Genomic DNA, 27,044 nt, shown 5'->3' with positions numbered 1-27,044 from the left:
CTAAAAAGGAGAATAGATAGGGACTCTTCGGTCTACGGACGTGGTAGATATACCTTGGAGTCTCTACAAGCGCCTCGTCTCAAGCGTGATAACTCTGAAGGGAAGTACCTGGATCTACACATGAAAAAAAAACATGTGCAGAAAGGGCATGAGTACACCACAGCGGTACTCAGTAAGTGCCAAGCCTAACCTCGGTTGGGTAGTGACGAGGAAGGTCAGGGCCCTACTGAGGTTAAATAAACTACAAGGTATAACAGTTTAGAATGAGACAGTTTAATTAAGTGCAACAGTAGGAAATAACACATGATAGGAAGAACAACATCAATTATAACAGAGAAAAGATAATCATGGAAAGGAATACAACTCACATGGAAATAACAACCGGGGATCTCTCGGTATCCCGAGGATCTCTTGGTATCCTTAATATATACTAGGGATCTCTTGGTATCCTCAATTTATGCTAAGGATCTCTTGGTATCCCGAGGATCTCTTAGTATCCTCAATATACATGCTGGGGATCTACCGGTATCCCGCACTTCAGTTCCAATTAAAGTACGTACAGGGGATCTCCCGGGATGCCATTCCATAGTCCCAAAGTAAAACACACAGCAATAACACAAATAATACTCAACTAAACTCAACTTCGTACCAAGGTAAAACGGGTAATTCTAACCTAACATGCTTCACATAATACAAATAAGGCAGTTTAAGCAAATAAAGAAGTTAAATCAATTAGACATGCTTTTCTAAGCTAGCAGCAGGCTTAAATTTCAAGTAATGTAAGCAGGAAAGGAAAAACACAATTAAAGCTACTTTAGCGAAAATAGAATTTTCAACAATTAGCATAAGTACGCACTCGTCACCTCACATACAAGGAATTCCAATTATCACAATACCAATCCTAAGGGGAATGTCCCCCACACAAGGTTAGGCAAGCCACTTACCTCGAACCGGCTCAAAATCAACCCGAAACCACGTTCTTGCCATGAGTACTCGACTCCAAATGGCCCAAATCTATTCAATTCAATTGCATAATGTAAATAACTGATTCTACAAACAAATTCTAAGCTAATACGCGAAATTAGGTTAAATGACAAAAATGCCCCTCAGGCCCACATCTCAGAATGGGTAAAATTTATATTTTCAGAATTCTCATGCTCTCACGAGTCTATACATATCAAGAACACTGAAATCGGAGTTCAATTAGCCCCTCAAATACCCATTTTAAGGTCTCTTAATCTCAAACCCTAATTACCCATTTTGCACTGATTTTTCCCTAATTTTCACCACTAATTAGACCTTTAATCACATATAAATGAGTTATGTAGTCAAAAATATTACCTCCAAGTGATTCCCCTTTGGTTTCCTAAAAAATCTCCCTAAAAGCTTCAATCCCGTTTAAAAATGGTGGAAAAATGAAGAAGGGTCGCGGATTGGCTATTTAAATACTGCCCAGTTATTTAACCCTACTCGGTTGCAGAAACACCTATGCGATCGCATAAGACAACTCCTAACAACAATGAGATCACGACCAGCTCTATGCGATCGCATAGAGCAATCCATCACTTCACTGCTACTCCAAGTCCTTCTATGCGAACGCAAAAGTCTCCACGCGAATGCAGTGACCAAGACTGCTCACCCTACGCGATCGCACTCCTACCTTCGCGATCGCGATTCACAAAATTCGCCTGGCCTCAACTTACTCAACGCGGTCGCGGATGAACTCACGCGATCACAATGAACAAACCACTGCTGCTAAAACACCAGAAAACTAGCAATCTCCCAAAAACCAAAAGTGCCCGTTTGAGCATCCAAAATACACCCGAGGCCCCGGGACCTCAACCAAACCTACCAACATATCCCATAACATCATTCAAACTTGTTCCAACCTTCGGAATGCTTAAAACAACATCAAAACACCAATTTAGCATCGGATCCAAGCCTAAGAACTCCAAAAACTCTCAATTTACACTTTCGATCAAAAAGTCTATCAAACCTCGTCCGAATGACCTGAAATTTTGCACACACGTCACGTTTAATACTACGGAGCTACTCCAATTTTCGGAATTCCATTCCGACTCCAATATCAAAATCTCACTACCGAAACGGAAACTTTAAAAATTCAACTTTCGGCATTTCAAGCCTAACTTAGCTACGGACCTCTAAAACACAATTTGAACTCGCCCCTAAGCCCGAAATCACCCAACGGAGCTAACGGAACCAACAGAATTCCATTCTGAGGTCGTCTTCATACTACTCCGACTACGGTCCAATTTCTAAAACTTAAACTCTCATTTAGGGACTAAGTGTCCCAAAACTCTCCGAAACTCAAAACCAACATCCGACAAATCAAAATAGCAGAAATAAACACGGGGAAAGCAGTTAATAGGAGATCAGTGCGTTAGTTCTTAAAACGACCGACCAGGTCATTACAATTTCTGACTACTCTGGTCGAAAAACTTCACTAGGAATTTTCAGATTTAAGTGGTCGAAAAAATAATTATTTTTTAATTTAATTTTTATTTTCCGACCGATTTGGTTGGAAATTATGAATTTAATTTAAATTAATTATTAAAATTACCATCCAAAATGGTCAGAAAAGTCAAGAAATTATTAATAATTTATTTTAAATATGTGACATATTCAGTCGCAAAAGTCAAATTTTGCCAATCTCCTAGTTTTTTCCTCTTTGCGACTGTTTTGGTCGTAAATTTTCGACCATTTCGGTCAAAAAAAATTTGTGACAATTTATATTCTCACCACTTCATTTTCGTAGGAAATAAGTGATTTTTGACGAAAATGGTGGTCGGAAAATTGACATTTTCTAGTGGCGAATACTATTGTTATTGAAAAAATAACATTTGAGCATAAATAGAAAAAATAAGGATTAAATTATGATTGGAGTGCTCATTCAATATACTTTTATTGGTAGATATTTAGTTTATTAGAATAATATATATATATATATATATAAAATACGTGTTTAACTTTACACTAGTTAAACTTGGATAAACTTTTATTTTCAATTTTAACTTTAGTTTTCTAAAGGCCTTGAGAGTAGATTTTTATAGACGGCATCATTTTGCTATTTATCCAAAAATTATTATACAATATTGATGAGGGCGACATAAAATTAATACTACAATTATAATATAAATGATCCCAAGATTTGTTATACTGAATTAAAATTCAATCAAATGCGCAATAAAATAATTTTATATTTTATTCCAAAATTGTCGTCCCTTATCCTCTTAAACCAATGATGTGTGGCTATAATTCATGATTTTTCCACATTATATGCTTTGCGTTTTACATGCTTTAATGTTAAAATACACTTTGTTTGAGCGTAATGGAGGCTATTTTATGTGTAGGTGCATCGAAAATAAAAGTAGAGTTAAAGGGATGCATAAACGTCGAAAGTGCGCTCGATAAGGGTGAAAAGGAGAAGCCGGGCAAAAGCTAGCTCGACCAGGCTTTATCCAGGTGAGGCCAGCTTAAAGCCAGGCCTAAACAGGCTTTATCCAGGTGAGGCCAGCTTAAAGCCAGGCCTAGGTTGGCGTTATCCAGGTGAGGCCAGCTTAAGCTAGGCCTAGGCTGGCGTTATCTAAGCGACGCCAGGCCTAAGGCCATGCCAAGTCCGAGTTTTGAATGTTTTAAGTGTTTCCCGGTTTGACTAGAAGTTAACCTACATGTTTAGGGCTTGTCCCAAACATATAAATAGACCAAAAAATGCCACTTTGAATGATTTTTGCAACCGGAGGCAAGAATAGCTCGTGGAACACAATTGGGAGTTGAAGACATTGATTTCTACATCTCTTAATCCTTACTCTTAATTATGAAAATCACTTTGGATATTTGTACTCTGAGTATGAGTAGCTAAACTCATAATTTAGGGTTTTGATGGAACCTATTGAAGGGTGATTTTCTCGTTATGTTAATATAGATTTGCCATAGTATTTTCTCTATTTGTTCTACTACATGCTTATTGTTGATGATTGAAGGGCCCTCAATTAGTTGTTCCTATTTAGTGTGCATTACTCAGGAGAGAGTGCATATTTAGGTAGTTGTTGAACATCATCACTCCTAACGTATATGATGGATCAATATGAAGGGTTTAAAGGTGGGATTAGGGATAACGAAACCTTGGGTGCGATCTAAGTAAGCTGTACTTAAAGCTAGCTAGCATAATTCGGGATAATATATCTAGTATATTGTTGTAATTACTCCGGAGAGAGTTACGATAGTTAGAGTTCTCATGATCGATAGAGAAGACTTAGGCAAATTTACAGCAAACATAGTGAAAAGGATTCCGACAACAAGCGAAATCCGAACCTTAGATCATCCCATTCTTGCTTACAAACTATTCATAGTTAGTGCTTAATTACAACATTTTTATTACGTAATATTTAGTTAATGTATCCTATTTATTATATTTGAAGATTGAATACATGAATTTCTATGAGTCCAATAGCTGTGGTTGATAGGTTAATTCCCTGTGAGATTCGACTCCGGACTTGTTAACCAGAATATATTTGCAGCGATCACTTTGTCCTTTTTATAAGGCATAGTTGGGTGTGATCAACCAACTACATTTGTTGCAGAACAAGGGACTATTCTCCGGGTCATACGTTGAAGATCCTCAGTAGTATCTGAAGAATTTCCTATTAATCTGTGCCACGCAGAGGCAACATAACGTGACACCGGAAGTAATACAGCTGTTGTTGTTTCCATTCTCTATGACAAGAGAAGCTTAGACTTGGATTAATTCACTCCCCATAAACTCCATCACTACTTGGGAGGAATTAGTCAAGCAATTTGTGAACAAATTTCACCCACCCAACAAGACTGCTCAGCAAATTGATGAGATATTGAGCTTCAAACAGAAACCAACAGAGACGTTACAAGAAATGTGGAAGAGATTCAAGGGTCTGTTGGTTACGTGTCCACATCATGGTATTCCGGAGCAGAAGTTGGGGTAGAGATTTTACATGGGTTTGGCAGATAGCTTGAAGGCAAATGTTGATGCTTCAGCAGGTGGAGCATTTTTGAGCAAAACTTTTAGAGAAAGCAAGATCCTACTTGACAAGATGGCACAAAACTCTGGATGGACAACAAGAAATGCTCCAATCACTCCTGTAGTTCACTCAGTGGCATTAGACCCAACTAACTCCATAGCTGAAAATATGACCACTCTACTGACACAAATGAGTATCCTCACCAAAAAGGTTGATGAATCAGGCCAGAAGTAGCAGGTACACATAGTTGATACAACTAATGGGGGTTTATTTACATCATGCATTAATCAACCATATGTCTACTCGTGGAGTGCTGAAGGTGATAACCAATAATATCAGGAGAACATGAATTATGTGGCCAACTATGGGGGACCGAGACCAGGTGGTCAGAATTGGAGTCAGCAGAATCAACAATATAGGTTGGCTCAGCAGCAGTACAACAACAACAATAACCTTGGGGCTATGCGACCACAGGGTCAAATGGTGCCTTACCAAAGGCAACAAGGTTACAACTAGCAAAATCAGTAGCAGGCTTATCAACAACCTCAACATCAACATCAACAGACTGTGAGACACAAAGATGGGTTTGCTAAACTCAAGGGAATGATACAACAAGTGATTGGGTCTACTAGAAAACTAACTGACAGAGTAGACTCACATGAATCAACGATAAAGAATATTGATATCCAATTAGGACAGATTTCTATGGCCCTAAATAATCGTCCCCACGGGATATTACTTGTAGATACCCAAATCAATCCAAATGAGCGGGGTCCGAAGCAGTTGATGGCAGTGATTCTCTGAAATGGTAGAGACCTAAATCTGGAGCAAGAAATTGCTCGCAAAAGCAGATCGACTGAGATACTGGTTCCAGTACCCAATGAGATAGATGATTCAGCAGGGTTAACTGAGGTGACAGTACATCATGTGCAAGAGAACACCAACAAAGAAGAAGAGGTTGTGAAAGAGACTGAGGTTGCACTGGAATCGACAGTAGAAGCAATGCCTAAACAAGAGAAAAATCAAATCACAAGGAAGAAGTTACCTCCATCACCATTCCCACAGAGATTGGCCAATTATCAGAAAGATGAGCAGTACAAGAATTTCTTGGAGATGTTGAAGCAAATTCAGGTAAACATTCCATTCATTGATGCTTTAAAGGAGATGCCTTGTTATGCGAAGATTATGAAGGACTTGATGTCCCCCAAGTTCGACTTTCAAGACTTGGCTACGGTTACACTAACTCAGACCTGTAGTGCTGTTGTGACGAGGCCCATAGTTGAGAAGCTATTTGAGAGGGAGTTTCATAATCCCTTGCACAATAGGTAACTTTGCATTTGCTAAGGCACTATATGATCTGGGAGCAAGCATAAACCTTATGCCCCTAGCTATCTACAAAAGGCTAGGCATTGGAAGAGCTAGACCCACATCTATGTTACTACAGCTGGTTGATCGAACAGTGAAAAAGCCATCTGGGATTCTAGATGATGTATTGGTTCAGGTTGGGAAGTTTGTGTTTCTAGCAGATTTTGTCATCCTTGATTGTCGGGTTGACGAAGAAATTCCCATAATTTTGGGAAGACCATTCTTGTCCACTGGGAGAGCTTTAATTGATTGTGAAACTGGAGAGCTCAAGATGAGATTAAACTATGAAGAAATAACATTCAACGTGCAGGAATCTATGTGGAGGCCAAGTGAATTTGCTACTTGCTCACTAATAGATGCGGTGGCTGTAGTTTTGGAGGAGGAAGATGAGGCATTGAACATTAAAGACCCTCTAGCAACCTTTCTCATGAACTTAGATGAAGCTAATGGTGAAGACTTAGCAGAGTGGGTACTTGCTCTTGAAGGGCAAGGTTTTTGGAGAAGGGAGCTCGAATTTGAGCCCTTTCACTTAGAGAAAAGAAAAACTCCTCCAGCTAAGCCATCAATAGAATAGCCACCAAAGTTGAAACTAAAACCACTGCCATCTCATCTCAGGTATGCATTCTTATGACTTAACTTAACTCCACCTGTTATTATCTCATCCAGTTTGTTAGATGCGCAGGCAGAACAGCTTTTGCAGGTACTGACTAAGTGTAAGACTGCAATTGGGTGGACCATTCTAGACATAAAGGGGATCATCCTGGCCTTCTGTATGCATAAGATTTTATTGGAAGATGGGCACAAACCTTCCAGAGAACATCAAAGAAGGCTGAACCCCAACATGAAAAAAGTGGTGAAGAAAGAGGTGATCAAATAATTAGATGCGGGAATCATATTCCCCATCTCTGACAACAACTAGGTTAGCCAGTTCAGTGTGTACCAAAAAAAGGAGGCTGATGGTAGTGAAAAATGAGAAGAACGAATTGATCTTTACACGAACAGTCACATTGGTGAATCTGTATGGATTATAGGAAGTTGAACTTGGCTACCAGAAGGACCATTTCCCACTGCCATTCATTGATCAGATGCTAGATAGATTGGTAGGTAGGTCTCACTTTTGCTTCCTCGATGGGTACTCGAGGTATAATTAGATTTCCATTGCCCTAGAGGATAGATAGAAAACGTCGTTTACCTACCCTTATGGTATCTATGCCTTTCGGAGAATGCCGTTTGGCCTATGCAACGCACCCGCCACATTTCAAAGGTGCATGATGGCCATCTTCACAGATCTGATAGAGGAGATAATAGAGGTTTTCATGGATGACTTCTCAGTGGTGGAGAATTCATTCGATGATTGCCTTGTGAACTTCAGAAGAGTTTTGCAAAGGTGTATCGAGACTAATCTGGTGCTCAACTGGGAAAAGTGCCAGCTCATGGTATATGAAGGTATAGTCTTGGGGCACCTGGTGTCAAGTAACGGTATTGCAATGGTTGATGTGATATAAAAGCTTCCACCACCCACCTCCATCAAAGCAATTAAAAATTTTCTTGGCCATGCCGGTTTCTATAGGAGATTTATAAAAGATTTTTCCAAAATTGCTACCCTTGTGGAAATTGCTTGAAAAAGATCACCCTTTTGTGTTTTCTAATGATTGCAGGGTAGCTTTTGAGGAATTAAAGAAGAGGCTGGTAACAACACCTATTATAGTTGCCCTTGACTGGGAGCAATCATTTGAGCTGATGTGTGATGCGAGTGACTATGCTGTGGGAGCAGTTCTTAGGTAGTAAAAAGATAAAAGCATGCATCCAATATACTAGGCAAGCAGAATGTTGAGTGGAGCCCATCTAAATTACACTGTGACCGAGAAGGAGATGCTAGCAGTGGTGTTCGCATTTGACAAGTTTAGGTCATACCTGATAGGCTCGAAGGTAATTGTTTATACTAACCATGCTGCTCTCAGGTACTTGATTGAGAAGAAGGAGTCAAAACCACGCCTGATTCGATGGGTGCTACTGCTGCAAGAATTTGATTTGGAGATCCGTGACCGAAAGGGAATAGAAGTGGCTGATCATTTGTCTCGGCTGGTAGGAGCTGAAAAGAAGGTTGAGGAGGAAGAGATTCTGGAAACTTTTCCAAATGAACAATTACTAGCCATGAATCTCGAGGCAACGCCATGGTATGCAAACATTGAAAACTACCTGGCGAGTGGTATTTTTCCTTGTGACCTTTCATCTGTTCAAAAGAAAAAGTTCTTTTGTGATTGTCGCATGTATTATTGGGATGAGCCTTATCTGTTCAGGATTTGTGTTGATAACATGATCCGGAGATGTATCCCCGAGATAGACCAGTCTTCTATTCTGTAGGCATGTCATGCGTCACCATATGGTAGGCACTATGGGGGAGTAAGGACAGCTGTGAAAGTCTTGGAGTCGGGCTTTTACTGGCCAACATTGTTCAAAGATGCACATCTATGGATAAAGGAGTGTGATGAATGCCAACGAACCGGGAATATTTCCCGCCGACATGAGATGCATATGAACACAATTCAGGAGGTTAAAGTGTTTGATGTATGGGGGATTGATTTCATGGGGCCATTCGTTAGCTCATATGGAAACAAGTACATACTCGTTGCTGTGGACTACATGTCCAAATGGGTGGAAGCTGCAGCACTCCGTACAAATGATGCAAAGGGAGTAATTGGTTTTTTGAGAAAGAACATATTCACCCGATTTGGCACCCCAAGGGCAATAATTAGTGTTGGAGGCACTCACTTTTGTAATCGAGCCTTCGCGAAGTTGTTGGAGAAGTATGATGTACGCCACAAGGTGGCCACCCCATATCATCCACAAACAAGCGGGCAAATGGAAGTCTCGAACAGAGAAATAAAGAGTGTGTTGACTAAGAATGTGAATGCTACTAGAACTGATTGGGTGAGGAAGTTAGATGATGCACTTTGGGCTTATCGAACCACTTTCAAAACTCCGATCGGCATGTCGCCATATAAGTTGGTGTTTGGGATTGCATGTCATTTACCGGTAGAGTTGGAGCATAGAGCCTGGTGGGCGTTGCGACAGTTGAATCTTGATATTGAAGCTGCGGGAACAAGTAGAGTAATGGAGCTGCACGAGCTTGATGAGTTCAGATATCACGCTTTTGAGAGCACGAGATTATACAAGGAGAGAATGAAGATGATGCATGATAGAAATATTATATAGCGGAATTTTAAACCCGCAGATACGGTATTGCTTTACAACTCAAGACTAAGGTTATTTCTGGGGAAATTGAAATCACGATGGTCAAGGCCTTTTCGTGTGGTTGAAATTCACCCCACGGGTGTCGTAGAGATTGATTAGATCCAACCCTGCACCACTACAAAGTAACGAGAGTGGTCGAAGTAGCTTTTACCCGAGATGGTCGGGATCGAATTCCATAGGGAGCTAGAAATGGGAATCGGGTTCCTATCTAAATTAGAGATGCGTAATTGCTCTTAATTGAACTTCTAATCATAGTTGGTATTTTGATTACTTCTAATATTATGCTAATAAGATGCTAAAGTAAGCTCAGAGTAATCTACTTGAATGGTTGTCTAAATAGTTAAGGAGGCACTAGGAAAATGACTTTCTCCTAGGTGGATACTTGACGGGTTCTCGAGTCTAAGGCTAGGTTGTCATGTACGGGATTATGATATAACCAATGCACGAAACTTCTCACTCTATACCTCTCGGTAGTTTGAGTGATTTTGCCCTAATTGACTTTCTCAAGACCAATTGGGTATGATAATTTATGCAAGCAATTGAGGTTCAAGTCCAGTATTACTATCTCTAGGTTTAACCCTTTAATTGGGGCTATCAATCTCTTGAATACGCCCCAATTACTATCTCTGGAACCCAAACTCATACTCCTCAATGCTCCCTAAGCAAACCTCACTTTTAGATTGTAGTCCGGCTCTAAGTAGCATAAGCTTGCCCCTTATGTGAGTCACCACTAATGTAAGCTTCATTCAACTCAAGATCATATAGGGCTTTTGTGGAGATATAATGAAGGCTTTTGGTTCAGGGTGGGAAATGTTTGGTCTAAGTAGGTTCCATCTTCCCTTTAGCACTTCATTTGCTTTATTTTGGCACATATTCTCTTGACTTTTTAAGTCATTTAACTTCTTTCTAAGGGGTTAGAGAGATACACTGTCACTCTTTCTTGTTCATTTCAAACCTTTTTCTCCTTTCTCAACTTTCCACACCTTTCATCTCTTTACTTTTATTGAATCCCTTCATTTTTTTCTACATTGATCATTCTCTTTGTCTTTTTGATTTTCTTTCTTTTTCATTGCCTTTCCTTTTCTTTATTTTGTACCTTTTACCACTTTGTTGCATTCCTCGTCTCTCCCTCCAAACTTATGGTTTTGCTTTATGCTAAGGAAAGATCGGGTGCCAAGAGAGGGTATTTTTAGAACAGATAAAGGCTTGTATCGTGGTTTTTGAAAGAAAAAAGGTCTATGGCTCTAAAGGGTTGACTAGGGATATTATCATTGGTAGGCTATGGAAGTGTTCAAGATATCATTCGGATCAAGGAGAGCCTATAATCACATCTCAAGTCAAATTACACTAAAAATTTCGCCTAGACAAACATTCAGGGTAAGTTCTAGACTAATGGCTCGGTGCTTGGACTTGCAATTCAACTTCTCACCACACAAGCTATGAGATTGCTAAAGAGATAGAGTTGGGGGCCTACAACAACCTTAGCTAAGATTTGAGCAACACAATGGTCTCGAAAAACCACTTTATGATTATCGGCCAACACAAGAGTCTCAAGGTCACAACTTTCACCATCCCATACACAACAATTTGTTTTTGACCATAGACTCAAAGGGAATTTGTGTTAGGCCCAAGCGAAGCTTTGACTGAGGCTCCATTACTCACTAGCTACTATGTACATAAAAAGCAAAAAGAAAACAGACTCAAACCCTTAAGAAGGTTGTCATGCCATCCATCATCGAGAAGAGCCACCCGGTTCACACAAATTTCACCTGTGGAAAGAACCGTCGCATTAAGAAAACCAAAGGCTTATTGCACGGAAAAACTCAAACAAGAAGCTACGAAAATAAAATAAGAAGTTATGAAAGGAAAAATGCGGAAAGTAAAATGAATATATACAAGAGGGGATTAAGTCAAATATACATAAGGGAGAATGAATATATACATTAGAACGTAACTTTATATACAGACCAAAAGTAAAAAGTACGAAAAGTGCAATAAAATGATAAAATTATGTACTTACCAAAGGTAAAAAGAAAGCATAAAGAAAAAGGTAATGTCATATATACAGTCATCCAAATAGGGCTACCCCCTCAAATGAAAACTAGCATTGTCCTCAATGCTAACCAACCAAAATAAGCACAAAACAAGATAGAGAGGAAAAAGAAACTCCCTATTGGCCCTCCATTTGCATAGGATCCTAAGTCTGGGTCCCTAGGTCCTCAGTCTGCTCGGGAACCTGTGACCGGCTCCCTATAATCTGTGTCTCCACTGGGGCCTGGGCCTGTACTGAGTCTTGGGCTTGTACTGGAATCTGGGGTTGGCTAGAGGAACCTCCCTGCGAGTCCTCCAACTCTATAATAGCATCATCAGTACGGGGAAGCACGCTCTTCCTCTTGGGTGGCCTCTCTGTCTCCTGCTCTGGCTGGGGCTGGGCTGCTGGAGCCGGGTCATGCAATAAAAGATCCAGAGGCAAGTGATCAGCCTTCAACCTCTCTACCTCCACCCTTAACTCTTTCACTGACTCCTTTGAAGCACGAGTCTTTCTCATTTTCTTTGCCTCCTTAGCAAGCTCCTTCAATGCCTTTCCACGAGAATCAACAGCATCCATGATCAATTTCTGGTTCTCTAGGAGCTTCTTCTGGTTGTCCAAAATCTCCTTGAGAGTGTCCTCCACGGACTGTGGGAACTGTAGCTGAGGAGGTGCAGAATGGGCTGCCACCAAAGTAGAAAGTACAGACAGCTTGGAAGTGGCTGTCTGCATCCAGTTGTTAATACTAGCAAGGGTATGGCTCAGGCGGTGGGCAGTTAAAGGATATGCTGTGGATGATGGAATATCTGGAGCTGTAGAAGTGGAGGATCCTGGGGCCATGTCTGGTGTGGCTGAAGGAGGCTGAATAGGAGCCACTACTACTATTGGCTCTTCAGACTGGCCAGTTGAAGTAGTGGCTTTGCCCTTAGGGTCCTTGGGGTTGTCAGGACCCTTGGTGTTGTACAAGGAGAATGGGGCCTTTGCTATCACTTTCACATCAAATCTCCTCTTCTCCACATGTAGATCCTCAAAGTACATGGTTAGGAAATTGGGGAAGGGGTAGGATCTATCACCTTCGTTCACCACCCGTGTAATTACCTTGTACATCACATTCCCGATGTTGATCGGGTACCCCTCCATGATCAATGCCACCAATATAGCCCGGGAGATAGGAAGTGAGTTGTCGTGAGTGGTGGGGTCTAGCCTGCTACAAACAAATATTTCCTACCCCTTTGCTTCAAAGTTAAGAGTTCACCTCAGAATGTTTACCCCCGTTGTCAACCATGTTGGGGTGGTACCTGGGATTGCCAAGTACTCAGCTAGCCATGGACGGGCATCCTCCCCCAAAGCTACCTTGTCTAAGTACAGGGTCTCATCCTCCTCCGGGAAGCCTAGGTAGTCATTTATCATCTTGCCATCAAATTTCACTTTCAGATTTCTCACCTTAGTCACTTTAGTGCCCTTTTTGATGTGGGCAACATTGGTGTAGAACTCCTTGACTAAGTGTTCATTGGAATCATCTACATGGCCTATGAAGTAGTCCCAGCCTGCTCTCTCTTTGAACTGCCTCAACACATTGGGGTTGTGAGGTAAAAGATCCTGTGTGATGAATTTCTGCTCCGATATTAACTTCCTCTCGGGCCACCATTCTATGAACTTGTGGTAGGCCACTTCACTCGCAAATTTGTCTTGCCATGCCTACAGGTTCCTGGTTCTCTCTACTCCTCCTGCTTGGGGCTCACCTCCTCCTACTTCTTCTCCTTCTTCTTCTACGAGATCCTCCCCGGATAGTGATTTTGTAGGTGAGGTGGAATATTCATTGTCACTGCCTGCAGCTGAGCCCTCAGATGACTCAGTAGATATGTGCACTGATGCTTGGGCAGTAGGAGAGCCCGAAGGTGTATCCCTAAATCTATTCCTCTCCGGCCAGTCAGGAACATATTATGGCACGGAGTCTGAGTCCTCCCCGGAAGGCACATACTCACTCACCAATTGGTCAATAGCTCTATCAGTAGCCCTTATGATCTTTCTGGTATTTTGATAGCTTGCGGGGTCAATCTAATAATGGCTTTTCCTCTACCCCTGGAGGACTCTCCTTTTCCCTATTGTTTATCGCCTCTGCCTCGTGATTTCACCATTATTTGCAAAGAGAACACATTCAGTTGACCTTTGTTAGTATCAGCAGAATCAGTGAAGCATTGCAGGATAATATTGTAGACAGTCAGAATTGCAGACTGCGGATCGCACAAAATGAAGTGCAGCAGCAAAGAAGCTACCGTGGACCGCACAAAATGCACACAGTCCGCACTGAGGTGGGGATCAGACTACCCACTCTCTGATTCTAGGCACCGCAGACCGCACAAAATGCGCATTGAGGCACCGGGGACCACACAAAATCCATCGCAGCCGCGGTCCTCAATTATCAGCTTTCAGAAGTTTCACCACCGCGGTTCGCACAAAATAGCATTGCGGACCGCACAGAAGCACCGCGGACCACACAAAATCCACCGTGGTCTGCGGTAAGTGGTGCCCAGTAACACCAACCTAGGATTTCAATTTTTCACATTTTTAGTCCAATTTTTCACCTATTATTGATCCCCTAGGTGTTGAATCAGTGTTTTTAACTACTTAGTCCTAATTTAAACATGATTAAATCAACCTACGATACATAATTGAAAGAAAACGAGAAGAAAAAGAAGAAAAACTAAGAAAAATAAAAGTTAAAAGAAAATAACAAAGTTAAATAACTAAGACAAAATTAAAATTATCAGAAGTGAGATGCACTGTAGATTAACGAGATTTAGCAGCTGAATTCAAGCAAGTATGAGGGATGAACAGTGATTTTTTAAGCTTTTGAGTGCAAAGGATCGAAAAGTTTGAAATGAGGGCCTCATGTCCTATTTATAGAAAAAGGAGCCGGGGCCCATCTCACCTACGCACCGCGGATCGCACAAAATGGGACCGCGGTCTGCGGTACTCAAAAACAAGTGGCACTGGGGAGATGTGCACTGCAGACCGCAAGAAATGCAATGTGGCCGCAGTGGTCCACCGCGGACCGCACAAAATGCATTGCGGCTGCGATGGCAAACTTCAGAGACTCCTCATTTTTGACCAAATAATTCTGCGATCCGCATTGAATTGTTGCCCCCAAAAAGAGGCCACTGCGGTCCGCACAAAATGCCTTGAGGCCGTAGTGCAAACTTCAGAGAGTGTGCATTTTTCCAACTTGGTCCTGCACTGCATCAAAACAATCCTACAACATCTCACAACCAGTTAGTCCAAAAGTAAATCCTATACTACAAAGAAAATCATAGAAAAACAAAAAGAAAGATACATGGGTTGCCTCCCAAGAAGCGCGTGATTTAACGTCGCGGCACGATGCAGGTTACCATCAAATCACTTTAGATGGAGCAGTGCCACCACGTGGCTATTATCAATCTTGCCCAGGTAGTGCTTGACCCTGTGCCCATTAACTCTGAAAACCTCCCCATTTTTGTTCTTCAAGTCAAGTGCACCAAACGGAGTCACAAACACCACTTCAAAAGGTCCACTCCATTTTGACTTAAGCTTTCCCGGAAACAGACGTAACCGAGAGTTGAACAAGAGAACCAAATCACCCACTTTGAACTCTTTGCCACGCACATATTTATCATGAAGGTACTTCATCTTTTTCTTGTACAAGGACGAACTGGAGTAGGCATGGAATCGGAATTCATCAAGTTCATGAAGCTGCTCCTCACGAAGATTTGCTGCCACATCCCATTCAAGATTCAGCTTCCTCAAAGCCCACATGTCCTTGTGCTCTAACTCAACTGGTAGATGGCAAGCTTTCCCAAATACTAACAGATACAGAGACATACCAATCGAAGTCTTGTAAGCAGTCCTATAAGCCCATAGAGCATCATCCAGCTTCTTTGACCAATCAGTATGTCTTTGACAATATACTCTTGATTTCCCTGTTTGAGACTTCAACTTGGCCACTCTCTTGAGGATGATAAGGAGTAGAAGCTTTGTGATTGACACTATACTTTGCAAGCAAAATGTCAAAAGCTCTATTACAAAAATGAGACTCCCCATCACTTATGATTGCACGAGGAGTGCCAAACCTTGTAAAAATGCTCTTTTTGAGAAATGCAACAACACTCCGGGCCTCATTGTTGGGTAAAGCCACGGCTTCAACCCACTTTGAAACATAGTCAACCGCCACAAGAATGTATGTGTACCCACACGAGCTAACAAATGGGCCCATAAAATCAATGCCCCATACATAAAAAAATATTAACTTCAAGAATGGTATTGAGAGGCATCTCATCTTTCTTCGAAATTCCACCCGCTCTTTGACATTCGTCACAAGTTCACTTGCATCTTTGTACAAAGTTGGCCTATAAAACCCACAACTAAGAACTTTTAAAGCCGTCCTCACCCCGCCATGATGGCCACCATAGGGAGAGGAATGACAAGCCTCTAAGATACTCAATTGCTCCTCCTCCGGGACACACCTTGGGATCACACCATCCGTGCAGATCTTGAACAAGTACGACTCATCTCAATAGAAATCCCAACTATCCCGTTTGAGATTCTTTCTTTGGTTAGAAGAGAGCTCACACAGGATTATACCAGTCACAAGAAAATTAGCAACGTCCGCAAATCATGGCATACCATTCACTGACACCGAAAGGAGTTGCTCATCGGAAAATGAATCATTGATCTCTAAGCCATCACGAGGCCTCCCCTCCTCCTCCAAGCAGGACAAGTGGTCCGCCACTTGGTTTTCACTACCCTTCCGGTCTACAATCTCCAAATCAAACTCTTGAAGTAACAAAACCCATCGCATCAGTCTAGCTTTGGAATCCTTCTTCGTCATCAAGTACCGGAGTGCGGCATGATCGATATGAACTATTACCTTGGAAACCATGAGATACAGTCGGAATTTCTCCATCATGAACACAATAGCCAAAAGCTCTTTCTCGGTCACCGTGTAGTTCACTTGAGCATCATTCATTATCTTCTCACATAGTACACCGGATGAAACATTTTGTTCACTCTTTGACCCAAAACTGCCCCAACCACAACATCGCTTGTATCACATATGAGCTCAAAAGGCAAGCTCCAATTGGGTGCGGTAATAATAGGAGTGGTGGTCAACTTGTGCTTGAGAAGTTCAAAGGCTTGCATCTCTCATCGAACACGAACTTGGCACCTTTTTCCAATAACTTGCATAAGGGATTCACTACCTTCGAAAAGTCTTTGATAAATCTCCGGTAGAACCCCGCATGCCTAAGAAAACTTCTCACTCCCTTGACAGAAGTAGGGGGAGGGAGCCTTGAAATCACATCAATTTTTGCTTTGTCCACCTCTATACCATGCTTTAAAATTTTATGCCCAAGAACTATGCCCTCCTCAACCATGAAGTGGCATTTCTCCCAATTAAGAACAAGATTGGTTTCTTTACAACGGGCCAACACTCTATCAAGATTATTCAAACATTCATCAAATGAATCACCCACAACACTAAAGTCGTCCATGAACACCTCCAAAATATCTTCCACCATATCAGTGAAAATGGCCATCATATACCGCTAGAATGTAGTCGGTGCATTACACAACCCAAAAGGCATCCTAGAAAAAGCAAAGGTGCCATATGGACAAGTGAATGTTGTCTTCTCCTGATCTTCCGGAGTAATGAAGATTTGGTTGTATCCAGAATACCCATCCAAGAAACAGTAGAAGGCACGCCCAGCAAGTCGATCTAACATCTGATCAAGAAAAGGCAATGGAAAGTGATCCTTGCGGGTCACTTTATTCAACTTTCGGTAATCCATGCATACCTTCCACCTGGTGACGATCCTGGTAGGAATCAACCCATTTTGCGAATTTGCAACCACGGTCATGCCACCCTTCTTCGGTACACATTGCACCGGCGAAATGCAAGAGCTATCAGAGATGGGGTACACAACCCCAACATCCAACAACTTGATCACCTCCTTTTATACAACTTCTTGCATTGCCTTGTTCAACCTCCTTTGATGTTCCATGGAGGGCTTTCATCTTCCAGAATAATCTTGTGCATACAGAATGCGGGGCTCCAAATATCAGCTAAGGTTCCAATTGCCTTTTTCCGCTTTTGGCACACCGCCAATGTGGCATCAACCCGCATGTTAGTAAGACAAGAGGAAAGAATAATGGCGCAGTTGAACTTGCGCGTAAGAACTCATACCTTAGGTGTGGAGGCAACGACTTCAACTCCAACACCGGAGGTTCCTCGATTGAAGGTTTTGTTGGTGGAGTCTTCCTATTTTCAAGATCTAAAGATAGTTTCCTAGGCTCATAAGAGTAAGAGCCCATTCCATGTAAAGCATTCACACACTCCACTCGGCCTTCATCGTCATTTACAACAAGACTGCCTCTAGAGGGTCCTCCACATTGATCATTGCACTGGTATCATCAACTATCACTGCCGTGACAAGGTCCACAAAAGAGCACACCTCAGAACTATTGGGCTGCTTCATTGACTTGCACACATGAAAGACCACTTTCTCATCACCCACCCGAAAGGTGAGTTCCCTGCTTCCACATCAACCAAGGCCTTCCCAGTGGCAAGGAAAGGTCTTCCCAATATGATTGGAACTTCATAATCTACCTCACAATCCAAGATCACAAAATCAGCTGGCAAGATAAATTTGTCCACCCGGACAAGAACATCATCAATAATACCCAATGGTCTCTTCATAGTTCTATCCGCCATTTGCAATCTCATGGAAGTCGGCCTCGGTTGCCCAATATCCAATGTCTTGAAAACTGAGTAGGGCATCAAGTTGATACTTTCCCCCAAATCACATAGAGCTTTAGCAAAGTCCGCACTCCTAATGGTGCAAGGAATGGTGAAAGCACCGGGATCTTCTAGCTTCGGGGCCATCGAGTGCGCTATTGCACTAACTTGGTGGGTCATCTTGATAGTTTCGAAATCCATAGATCTTTTCTTTGTCACCAAGTCCTTCATGAATTTAGCATAGCCCGACATTTGTTCTAGAGCCTCCACCAAAGGCACATTAATGGATAAGCTCTTCATCATGTCAATAAATTTTTTAAACTGATTCTAATTTTTCTGCTTCGTGAGCCTTTGAGGATAAGGCAGAGGTGGACTTGGCAAAGGAGCCTTGGCTTTAGGCACAACCGTTTTCGGCATGTCTATTACGTGTTCCCTAGACGGGTTCACGTCATTCTGGGTCTCCACCTCGGCATCTTGAATATCAATCCTCACTTCCGCATTCACATTCTCATTAATCACATTTTCGACCACAAAGGGAATCTCATCTTCTTGCAACTCAATTTCATCACTCAAAATTTCTTTTTGCTTGGAGAGGCATTCACATCACCGCTTCGTCCACTTCTTGTAGTTACCGCCATAACATGATTATTCCCACCCTTCGAGTTAACTACCGTATCACTTGGTAGAGCCCCCTTAGGGCACAATATTCAAGGATTGGGATATTTGGCCTAATTGAACCTCCAAGTTTCTGATTGAAGTATTGTGGGAAGCCAACTGAGCATTAGAGTCCGCATTCCTTTTCATCATCTATCAAACATCATTTCAATTCTCCCCATTTCATTGTTGGAAGAACTAGGACCTTGGGATGGAAATGGGGGTGGATTGTTCGGTTGTTGATACATTGGGGGCTTTTGAAAGTCTAGCCCCCGATTTTATTGATTGCCATTGTTCCAACCACCCTGATTGTTGTTACCACCCCAGTTGTTGTTGTTGCTATTCCAATTACCCTAATTGTTCCGATTATTGTTCTGATTGTTCCAATTAGAATTTTGGTTGTTGTTCCCCCAATTACTATTCCCTTGTTGTTGTTGATTGCCCCAATTGCCTTGGGGTATCCATTGTTGTTGGTTAGAAGAATTGCCCCTTTGGCCCTGATAATTGTTCACGTATTACACTTCTTCATTCTGCCCATCATAACCATCATCTTGGAATCCACCACAATCATTATCATATTGATCCGAATTCCCTTGGTTCTGTTGACCTCTTTGTCTTCTTTTGTTCACTAGCATGTTGACATCCTCCATAGCATTTACTTGTTTCAACTGTGCCTTTGCTAGCTAGTTCATTGTTGTTGTCAGCTCTGCTATAGCCTGCCCATGATCATGTAGCTCTTTGTGCAAGTGAGTGACCGTGGGGTCACCCTGTGGCACATTGGCTCTACTTTGCCAAGCGGAGGACATGTCAGCCATCTCGTCAAGAATGTCACAAGCCTCATTATAAAACATTTTCATGAAGTTACCCCCAACAAGTTGGTTCACTATACACTGATTTGTTGTATTAATGCCTCGGTAGAAAGTCTGTTGTATCATTGCCTCAGTCATATCATTGTTGGGACATTCTTTTACCATGGTTCTATATCGCTCCCATATATTATGTAATGGTTCGGTGGGCTCCTGCTTGAAAGCTAAGATCTGCCATATGCCCCGGCGAGAAAAACTTTGCAATGAACTTATCCGCCAACTCATCCCAAGTAGTGATGGAATAGTTGGGAAGTCGCTCAAGCCAATCCGATGCATTCCCTCTATGTGAGAAATGGAATAGTCTCAACCGAAGTGCATCCTCCGACACATTAGTTTGCTTGCTCCCCCAACAGGTATCCACGAAACCCTTGAGATGTTTGTAAGCATTCTGATTGGGAGCACCCGTGAAATACCCTTGCTGCTCCAGCAATGTCAGCATCACATTAGTAATTTGAAAATTGCCCGCCCGAATCCGGGGTGGGACAATTCCGCTAGCATATCCTTGGTTAGGAAGCACTCGAGCAACCACTCTTGGAGGTGGTGGGGGAAGGTTTGGAATATTATCATTGACCTGGCGGCCTCTCCTTTGTCCTTGAGGTACAAGAGGAACCTCATCATCAATGTTGTCATCTACCTCCTCCCCCGGCGGAAGATCTCCAATAGGTGTGTTGTTTGCTACCATTTTGTACCTGAAGTTGTGACACAGACAAATTAGTAATGCAGAAGGAAAGAAGAACAATACACAAAACTATTTAGATAGATAGTCAAAATCGTTAGCTCCCCGACAACGGCGCCAAAAAGTGATCGGAGCCAACCCTGCACCACTACAAAGTAGCAAGAGTGGTCGAAGCAACTTTTACCCGAGATGGTCGGGATCGAATTCCACAGGGAGCTAGAAATGAGAATCGGGTTCCTATCTAAATTAGAGATGCGTAATTGCTCTTAATTGCACTTCTAATCATAGTTGGTATTTTGATTACTTCTAATAGTATGCTAATAAGATGCTAAACTAAGCTAAGAGTAAAATACTTAAATGGTTGTCTAAATAGTTAAGGAGGCACTAGGGAAATGATTTTCTCCTAGGTGGATACTTGATGGGTTCTCGAGTCTAAGGCTAGGTTGTCATGTTGGGAATTACGATATAACCAATGTACAAAACTTCTCACTCTATACCTCTCGATAGTTTGAGTGATTTTCCCCTAATTGACTTTCTCAAGACCAATTGGGTATGTAATTTGTGCAAGCAATTGAGGTTCAAGTCGGGTATTACTATCTCTAGGTTTAACCCTTTAATTGGGTCTATCAATCTCTTGAATACGCCCCAATTCCTTGTTGGACTAATTTTCCTAGACTCAAGATCTCTTTCTCAAGAAGAGCCCAAGTCAAAAAGGCACAAATTAGTGTTTGCAACCACTAATTCAACATGGAAAATACAAATTAGTCCAAATATCAAACATTCGTAGACATTCAAGCCCTAAAACTCAAGACCCATCAAATACCCACACTAGGGTTGAGCCACAACCCTAGCTAATGGGTCTAGCTACTCATAATAATAGAAGAAAACTGATAAATAGATAAAGAAAAACCCATAAGATTTAATTACAAGCTAATACTTGAAGATTCAATGATAAAACTACTTTAAAATTACTCAAAATAGTTAAGAACTAATGTTCACGAGCGCAGCTGAAAGTTAGAATACAACTGATGACCTAAAAATGGAAAAGTATTTATACTAGGTCAAATTTTTTGGACAAAAATACCCCTGCGGACTATTTTGTGTTGATCAAACCCTGCAAACAAGTACAACATGTAAGCCTTTGGGACTATTTTGTATACATTTTTAATCAAAACTAAAATGAGAAGGAGTGTAAAATGAACCATAATCCCTAGTTATTAGAGATTGTTGCGAGTAATGACTCTCGCACGTTCAGAGCCAATGGGCACAGATTAAAACATTATGTGGGCATGGATGAAGCAAAGGTAGTGTCAGTGACCCATTTGATCGAGCCTCCGAGGTTGAGCGTACTTTAAATGCGCTTATCTGCATCGTACCGCGACATTAAATCAGGCGCTTCATGGGAGGCAACCCATTGATCTGTTGTATTCATCGTGCCACGACGTTAACTAAAGCGCTTGTTGGGAGGCAACCCAATTCGTAGTTGATTTTTTTTAGTGTAGTTAGAATTTTTCTTTTTATTTTTAGACACTAACAAGTTTGCAGGTGAGTTTGGGCGAGTCGAGCAAGGTTTAAATGTCTGAGGATGACGACGACGTTTGACCAGGGAGTTTCTTGCATCCTACTCTTTTTATTTTTGTCGTGTCGAATTCTGTATGCACCGAGGACACTGCATGATTTAAGTGTGGGGTGAGAACTTGTAACTATTGTTAGTTGTTAGCATTTGTTTTGTTTTTATTGTGATTTTGTTTTCTTGTTAGTGGTAGATATTAGTAGTTGTTAGATTGTTTTTATTTTTTAGAATCTGTCTTGTTTTATTTTTAGGAGGAAATTTAAAAAAAAATAAAAAAAAATAGAAATAGGTTGGACTTTTCCCGACGATGGATCTCCTAGACAGTTTTCTTGAGGGAAGCAAGTCTAAAGAAAATACCAAAAAGATTTTTTTTAGGTAGTGTAGTAATTTCCCCTTGATTTTTTTTTGGCCCGCAGTTCTTTTCCAAGGGATTTTACTTGAACCGAATGTAGGTAGTTTTAATTTTTAGGAGTATAAATCACATGGCTAAGTAATTAATCGCAACAATATCTCTGAGCTTGGTGATGCTTTGAGAATAGTCAGTACTCTGGTAGAGACTTAGGCTCAATTTTTGACTCTAGAATAAATACCATAAATCGTGGATTCTTAAATTTGCTTAACTGCTTTGACTGGAGTGTCGTGATAGAACCAATTCTGAATGAGTTATGTGCCATGTCTGTGTGAGGTTTGCATGTATTCTGTGCATTGCATTTGTTGTCTAGAACATGCCTCGTGTATGTGCAAAGCGAAATAGTAGGATTGTTCAGTCTGAGAAGTGATATATGTAGTTCTTTGATAAGCCAGATTTATATAAAGTACCCACCTAAATGTTATGTATCGTAGTTAACCCCTTTGAGCCTATAATCTTGTTTCTTTGGTAACCACATTACTCCGTACCCCTTGATAACAACATGATAGGGGATTCAAGAATTACTAAAGAAAATCAAGAAACGTGCGGAAGCTAAAAGAAAATAAAGAAACGAAAAAGGACGGAAAATTAAAGATACCTTTCTTGAATTCAAGAAGTCTATTCTTGAAATTGAATCCTAACAACAATAATTAGCTAATAAAGAACTAATCGCCTTTGGTAGAAAATTAAAAACAAGAGATAGATTGTGAAACCCGACCCTTTAGAATAACAAGAACAACAATAAGCCTAAACTTATCACCTTTCTTGAATACCTAGAAGTGATCTAAGATTTCAAAAAGGGTTTAATCTTACCACCTTAAGTTGAGTCTTGAAGGTTGAAGAATAAATCCAAGAGTAGCCACACATAAGAGTGCAATAAAAATCTCACAATTTTTATTGATAATAATCTGAATAATCTAAGTCTAAAAATAAAGAAGATACCCCTTATATAGGTAGGAGGGGTCACGAAATTAAGGCTAAAAAAATAAGAAAATAAAGTCCTAAACAACAAGTCCAACTACCTTAGGAAAAGAAAAATACTAGGAAGCAAAAATCAAGTCATTCTTGGAAAGTGATTTCAAAAATCTTAGGAAAAGGAAACATAACCTTAACTAACTAGGAAAGCAATAAATATAGTCCTAAAATATATGGGAATAAGTCTCAAACGAATCTTGGATAGAATCTTGGAAATCTTGAAGGAAATTTGCAAGCAAATTGGCACCAACTTGCACTCAACAGAGCACGCCTATTTTACCATTCTTGGACATCAAGTAATTCCTTTTTATGCTATTAAAAATGTGATTTTTGTAGGACTTCATGGGCAGCAAGTTTGGACACATTTTAGATGCCAAAATTGTCCAACAGTGGCCTGATTTGGACTTTCCTCAGAGGATGTTTCTTGGGATCTAATCCACCTCTTCTTGGACATGAATTTGGGCCATAAAATAAATATAACACCTAGATAACTCATATACTTTATCCTTAAGCTCTTCCTCTCAACTAACAACTTCTTTGATCGCTCCTAAAGTCCAATGACCTTGTTTTGTAGCTTTTTAGCTTGAGATCTTGTTAAAGGCCCTCTTTAAGATTCCAAAGCTTTATCCTTGTCCTTGAATAGATTTGAGTTTCCTAGGATGCTATCATTCCCCTCTTCTTGAAGATAATTCGTCCTTGAATTTCGACCTTGCAAGAAAACGAAGATAAACACTGGTAAATGGCATCCACTAATCTGAAAAAATGGTAAAAATAAAACAAGATAGTGATCATGTGTCCACTTAACCCAATTAAGCCTAATAGGTGTAAATACTCATTTATAAAGCATATGGACATCATAATCTCAATAAAATTTATGCCTACTTAGATTTGTCCCATAAAAACCTCTCTTAAGGTAGTCAAAAAATATGCATGACAATGAAATTACAAAAGATTGATCACGCGGTCATTTAAAACAAGTATCTCTAGCACATGTATCAAATAAGACACTTTTATGATATAGCCAAGTATCAATTAAAAATTTCATGGATTCTTCTACATATAAGCTATTCAAAGAAGCACATAAATCCTCAAGAAGGTTAGAAGAACCCATAATTCCCAAAATAAAAGTTTCAATACATTCAAGCTCATGATTATAACTTTCCTAAATAATATTCTCAACATCAAAGGATTCTAAGCAATTGCTCAAACTGTCACAGAAAGAGTCATAAATAAGCTCATGAAAGAGTATTTGATCATTAACGTCACAATAATCATGCATAGCCTCTTTACTAGTATTAAATACTTTTACATGCTCACAATCAACATGACTAGAAGAATGACTTCCTATCACACAACAAAACTCATATTCTAGCAATTTATAACATGAAAACTCATTTCCAAGCCTCTTCTCATAAATTTCATGCCTCTTTCCACCAAGTTCGAACATATAATCATCTATGCCATACTCAATTTCAAAAGGAAACAAATTACTCTTGCACTTGAACTTAGATATTACAGTTAGTGACTTGATATGCATTAAAATATCATCATCCACAAAAATTATAAAGTCACCAACATAAGAAATTAGAGTATAGTTCATTACCTCCAAAAATACCTTAGGTGTTCTATAAAGGCCAAGAATGTAAATAAACCAATTATACATACCATACATGGACTTATTTACTAATGGAATAACATCACCTTTTATTCTTTTATGCAATGGCTCTAACTTGGCAATGCCTTTAGGGAACTCTATGTTATAAACCTGTAAATAAGGATCAAAAGAGTCAAAAGGTTCAACAATAAAGAAATTAACCAAGCTTTTATCATCCACCATCCAACAAAAAATGATTTTGCTAAATGCATGTTGGAATCTAATTGGATCCTTTGCTACCATCTCTTGCGCCTCACCTATCCTTTTAGAAGGTCTTTCAACGTGTGGCTGCACAAAAACATAAGAACTAAAACAAGAAAGATTTAGCGGGTTAGAAAGTAAAGAACATATTTTCTTACTTTCACTCTCAAGACTAACTTTTTCCTCACCTTTAGCCTCTTTTCTCTCACTAAAGTTTTCTTCTTTTTCTTCACTCAAAGCCTCATGTTTTTCTCTCTCTACGTCACATACTTTTGTTATCTCATTGTCTTTCCTCTTTTCTTTTCCTTCAAGTTCGCTTTTTTTCTCACTTGACATCCCATTCTCTTCACTCAATACAACCTTTCCTTTTTCCTCTCTTGGGATGTCGACATGCACTCCCTTACTCCTCTCATTCTGATCTCTCTCATATTTTTTCATATTCTCTTTAACGGTCTTTTCATCTTCATAAATTTGTGAGGGAGTCAAAGGTCCAAGAATGAGTTTCTTTTCGTTAACCTCAAAAGAGTATCTATTTTTTCCATGTTATATGAAGTTCTTCTATAGACATACCATGGTTTTCCCAACAAGATATGATAATTATTCATGGGAATCACATTACACCAGATCGCATCCTCAGACCTTCCAATTGAGAATAGTAATAAGACTCTCCTATCTACCTTTACGCCTCTCAACATGTAGGGTTCAATATGCTCAACACAAGGCAACTTTAGTTTCTCAACCATATAAGTGCTAATTGAGTTATAGCCAAATTCTTTGTCAATTCTAAGGGCACAAATCGTAGACATCACTTTAGCTCTAGTTTAGAAAATAACTTTACCATCGCGTTTCTTCCATTCGCCATACTGAAAGTTCGACCTTTCAAGTTGTTGAGTCATAGCTCACCTCCTTTCTCCATAACTACCTGTTTGAGACATCTCGAACAAAGATTAGAAGAAATATGTATCTTTCAAATTTGGCTTTTTCCCTCTAATGTTCTCACCTCTCTTTCTTTTTACACTCAAAGCAACTCTTGTTCGTTAATCTTTAGATTTATTAATAAACCTTACTAATCACAACCCTTAGTGATAAGAATTTAGAGTTAGAAAAAGAAAAGGAAAGTGGAAGATCAAACCTAGAAAGAATAGGAATTGGTTAGTAGAAAAAAAAGGAAAGAATTTAAGAAATCCAAAACCCATAAGAATAAGGAAAGAAGTTACCTTAATCTTTACGAACTAGGATCCCCTCTTCTTGTTTTCCTTCTTGACTTGAAAACTAAAGAATTCTTGAACTTTGAAATAATAATGACCTATTCACTTTCCTTTTTTGGGCTGATTTTTTTTCTTTTTATTTTTCATTTTTTTTCTTTCTTTTTTTTTGGTTTTTTTTGTTGCTCAAGAACCTCCCAAGATTATCAAGATTGAAATCTTTATTAGCCTATGCTCTGATATCACTTGATAACAACATGATAGGGGATTCAAGAATTACTAAAGAAAATCAAGAAACGTGCGGAAGCTAAAAGAAAATAAAGAAACGAAAAAGGACGGAAAATTAAAGATAGACTGAATTCAAGAAAGGGTTTCTTGAATTCAAGAAATCTATTCTT

The 27,044-nt window shown here is 40.2% G+C and overlaps 1 non-coding gene across 1 annotated transcript; it reads right to left on the bottom strand.

Moving 5' to 3' along the window:
- Positions 1 to 4,851: 4,851 nt before the first annotated feature.
- LOC138880554 (small nucleolar RNA R71) lies at positions 4,852 to 4,957 on the bottom strand. The gene has a single exon (XR_011403288.1). It is a non-coding gene; the product is annotated as a small nucleolar RNA R71 (small nucleolar RNA).
- Positions 4,958 to 27,044: the final 22,087 nt, after the last annotated feature.

The sequence above is a fragment of the Nicotiana sylvestris genome, chromosome 10 (genome assembly GCF_000393655.2).
Source record: "Nicotiana sylvestris chromosome 10, ASM39365v2, whole genome shotgun sequence".
NCBI classification, from domain to species: domain Eukaryota; kingdom Viridiplantae; phylum Streptophyta; class Magnoliopsida; order Solanales; family Solanaceae; genus Nicotiana; species Nicotiana sylvestris.
This window is presented reverse-complemented; position numbering and strand designations above follow the sequence as displayed.